This window comes from Adiantum capillus-veneris, chromosome 25 (assembly GCF_014529385.1).
Source record: "Adiantum capillus-veneris isolate H3 chromosome 25, ASM1452938v2, whole genome shotgun sequence".
NCBI lineage: Eukaryota > Viridiplantae > Streptophyta > Polypodiopsida > Polypodiales > Pteridaceae > Adiantum > Adiantum capillus-veneris.
In genome coordinates, this window is record NC_140955.1 from 123624824 (window position 1) to 123629537 (window position 4714).

The following is a 4714-nucleotide window of genomic DNA, read 5'->3' on the forward strand; positions in this document are numbered from 1 at the left end:
TGCTCCATGGGAGCTATGGAAAGCGCTTTGCAAGTGTACGACCGATCAAGATTCAAATCCCGTGCTTGTAAATCTACGTAGGCAAGTGTGGCACCACTTGGAGTTAGTGCTTCAAATCATGTGGAAACCCCAAACCATGAGCGAGCAACAAAATTTTTTCAAAGATCACATTTCGAATTTCACTAAAGCATTTGTGCAAGCGTGGGGAGAGAGCAATATCACACACTACATGGTAAGTTACTTTGTTCAGTTCAAATTTTGATGCTATACATAAATATTTATTTGATCTAAGCATTTTTTCTTGATGCAGCATATTTTGTATGCGCATGGAGCATTCTTTATGTCAAAATATGGTTCATTAGACATGTGGAGCACTCAAGGAATGGAAAAATCACATTATCGAGCCAAAGGTGTTTACTTTAAAAATACACGTCACGGTGGTGGAACTACAAGATCCAACTACATGAAGGAAATGTTTGATTGGTTCTTTCGTTGTTCTTTGGGGAGATGTCATGCCATAGAGCGAGCGCGAAAGTCAAGTCTTGCCAAGGAGGTTAGGAGACAATCTCAACTTACTGCTAAAGAGAAATGGAGAAACTCCACCGGACCCCTTAATCATGCTAGGTGGCGTGAAAATCGCCATAGAGTGGGCAAACGTTGGTTACCCAACATGTAAAACAAATGATGCTATGCAATGTAATGTTTATATTTATAGATGTCTTTGTTGAGTTGTATATAATACTTCTCCATTTATCTATTTTTTGTTTTTTATATTTTGATGATATTAAGAGTTTTTTTAAGTGGCCTGGTCAAGTGTGAAGAGACCTTTTAAAAAAAAAAATAGAGGGCTTTTAGGGAAGAAAGAGTCTCATTTTCAATCTTGCCCCTTCTTACACCATGGCACGCACAAAGCAAACAGCAAGAAAAAGATCAACCTTTTTTTGCTCACCCTCACTCAACCGTGCTCAAAAACCACCTTGGATACACGAACAAGAGCTCTTAGAAGAGATGGAGAGAGAATAGTCAGGTGAAGAGCAACAAGATGGACAACCTTCACGCAAGAAGAAACGGGTAGTGACATTAGACACAGAAACCGAAACGGACAACGAAGCACAAAGCCCACCATGGAGCGGATAGGAGATCCCAAGCAATCATCGAGTTCCGGTCGGGAAGACATTGCCACGTGGCTTCGGCGCTCTGCCGTCAGATCAGCCTAGAGGTGATCATGGGTTACTAAATGAAGAGGATTTTGAGGATGTAGCAGACGAGCCAGTTGGAGCGTAGGGTGGAGTTGAAGAGCCAGTCGGAGAACATGGTGGCCTTGAAGATGCACAAGCTCCCCCTCGCAAGCCCTCTCGTAAAAAGAAAAAGTTTTTCAAGGTTGGCCCTCGCAAGGCCCATGTCCCAGATCCTACCATCCCTCAACAACGGGCTCCTGCTGTGAAGCGACGCATTCCAAAGGCGTTGCAAGAGATTCGTCACTATCAAAAAACTTCAGACCTTCTCATACGCAAGGCACCATTCGCACGTTTGGTAAAAGAGATCATACAAAGTTATCGAATGGCGTTTCGAGTTCAAGGTATCGTCGTAGAAGCTCTGCAAGAAGCGGCAGAATATCATCTAATTTCTATTTTTGAAGACACCAACTTGTTTGCTATTCATGCAAAACGGGTGACAATAATGCCCAAAGATTTAGCTCTTGCGTGTCGAATCAAAGGACAAAGAGATTGAATTTGACTTTTAGGCAATTTTGCCAATGTAAAGATATCTTTTTGAAATATAACGAGTCATGGCTTTTTCAAATATAACGAGTCGTGTACATTTGTTTTAAGTGATAAGTAAAGCTAAGTAGAGAGAGGAAAAGAGAGAGAGAGAGAGAGAGAGAGAGAGAGAGAGAGAGAGAGAGATGTGGATAAAAGAACTGTCAACCAAGTTTGTTTGATTGAATAACCAAAAAAACATTGTATTCTTATAATTTTTGCTTGAAAAACCTTTAATTAGGCTGTCTAGAGGCTTGCCGTAGAGGCGCGTGAGAAGCCAAAAGTAAATGTTACTTCTGACTTCTCGCGCGCCTCTACGGTAGCCTTTAGACAGCCTAATTAAATCTTTTTTATGCCAAAATTATAAGAATACAATGTTATTATGTTTTTATTGATGGAGATTCGACTGAAAAAAAATCTATATTTTGATTTAGAAAGTCCCAGTCAACTTTGTCGTATGCCTTCTCAAAATCGAGAAGAAGAATCACAAGGTCCTCCCCACGGAGCCGTGCCAGGGCAGAAGCCTCCCAGAAAGTGAAGATGTTGTCAAGGATACTGCGTTCCTTGACAAAACCTGTCTGAGTCCCATGTATAAGGCTCTCCAAAAGTGGCTGAATCCTCAAACTCAGAGCCTTGGCAAGAATTTTGTAGGCTGAGTTGAAGATGGTGATGGGGCGCCACTATCCAATCTCATCCAAGGAGCCACCCTCCTTTGGAATGAGGTAAATCAGGCCCTCACTCATGCTATCAGGCATCACTCCTGTGTGCAAAATGTACTGAAAGGCACTACACAGATCTGGGCCAAGCAGGTCCCAGTACTCCAAGAAAAAGCTGGGAGTCAGCCCATCCTCACCTGGACAGCTACCACGAGGGAGGGCCCTAAGAGCCGTGTGCAGCTCCTCAAGCTGAAGTGGCAGCTCTAGCCTCTGGCGCATCTCCTCAGTCATAAGACAAGGCATCTGTGCCCAAACCTTCTCCCTACATGCATCCTGCCGCTCTGACTGGGGATCATTGACTGGGGATCAGCCGACAGTAACTCACGATAAAAGTCAGTAGCAACTGCATGCATCTCCTCGGGCTCACAAACAACTGACCCATTGGGTCTCCTCAACTGATTGACCTTGGCATGCGAGTGCCGAGGTCCCACTGTCCCAAAAAAAGCACCTGTTACTCTATCACCCATCTGAGTCCACTGAGATGCCTGTCGGGGGTGAAAGGCAAACTCATGACGCCTCTCCTCTGTGCTAGCAAGCTCCTGTCGAGCCTGCTGTAACTGCTCCTCCAACCATGGACTGTCTGGATGCTGCTCTTGCATTCTCTGTAATGAAGCAATGCCTCGTCTGAGACGCTGCTCCTGCTCTCTCGCTGCAGCTCATGTTACCGCATTAGCCGCACATGCGGTCCTGTGGATATCTGGACACTGCGGATTAGGAGTCATGCGGTATGCAGCGGCCGTAGCGGCAGTTCTTCATGGGATATCATGTGACAGGAGTGTGTGCACCGTTCCCGATCTGCGCTGGAGCAGCGGTTGTATATGGAGGGGCATACCTGTCTTTTGATGTAACTTAACCAATCTCTATGATATTCATGGCATCTACTCTTGTAACTCTGAGTCTGGATTATACATGAATGAAGCAAGAGGTGTTCTGTGCCTGTGTACTGTGTACTTCCTTCTCTTGTCATTCTATATGTTAATGTTCATATAATGTAGTTGCGGGTAATCATTCCATTAATGCCTATTGCTCCTGTGTGGGTAATAGCCATTACATCTGGCAACCACGATGCGTGATGGATGGCCTGCGATGAATATGCATGCGCACTAGGTCGTAGGGTCCACCTGATCCTGTGGTTCCAATTGTAGGAAGACGTCGGAGGAGAGGCGGTTCACATGAATTTGTTTTTTCTTCACCACAGATTGAGGAATCTGTATCTCCATCACCAAGCCCGGTGCGTGGTAGGCGGTTTCGGCGAGTGAGACGTACTCCGCGCAGTCAGTCATGTCCTCCTATCGTACGTTCACCCTCACCCACACAGGTTGCTCCACCACCGTCTCCGGTAAGCAGTCCGAGAGTATCTCCGCCACTGTCTCCACCTCCTAGTGCTCGTCAGCTTTTCCCGGGAGAAGGAGGAACAGTTGGGCAAGGGGTGATGGCTCATCCTCAGATTAAGTATAGTCGGTTTCGAGGTCTTTCGAGTGAAGACCCTAATGCACATTTGCGCCAATTCAATAAAGCTTATGGATTCAATCATCCTGGGGTGGTGATTCCTATCCATCAACAATCAGTGTTTGAATCTACACTCTCAGGGAAAGCTGCGAAATGGTTGTCTAAATACCCTGATGATCATTTCCAGACGTATGCCGATGGATCCATAGCGTTTCTACGAAGGTTTCGAACGGAAAAGACAGTCCCTGAACATTTGGCAAAGCTTTGAACGCTCCGGCAGAAGTCAGTGCCAGTGGAGAATTACGCTGCAAAATTTCGGATGCTTTTGCAGAGGGTGCCTCAGGCACAAAGGCCGGCAGCCGAAGTGCTGAATGATTATTTTTTGCGGGGGCTCAATAAGGATCTCAGAACGGCTATGGCAACAGTGGATAAGGTAACTACTCCACTGGATAATGTAATCGCTAGGGCGGTAGTAGCAGGAGAGGCTTCAGAGGATACAGAATCTCATCGCAAGTCACAAGACAGTGGCAGTGATAGTTCGGAGTCGGAATCCGTAGTATCAGATTCCTCGGACTCAGGCAACAGCGATTCGGGGAAAGAATCGGAGGAGACACCGCGAAAAAATCCCAGCGTCACGGGAAAGGTGTTTCATCCGGATCGTCGGAATCAGCTGTGGTGGCTAAAACTCTGAAGGAACTATGGTGTACCCAATGTCGGAATCCGGGCCATGCTGCTTAGGAGTGCGCAATGAATCAGAAGTGGTGTGCGATTTGCACGACCAATACTCAT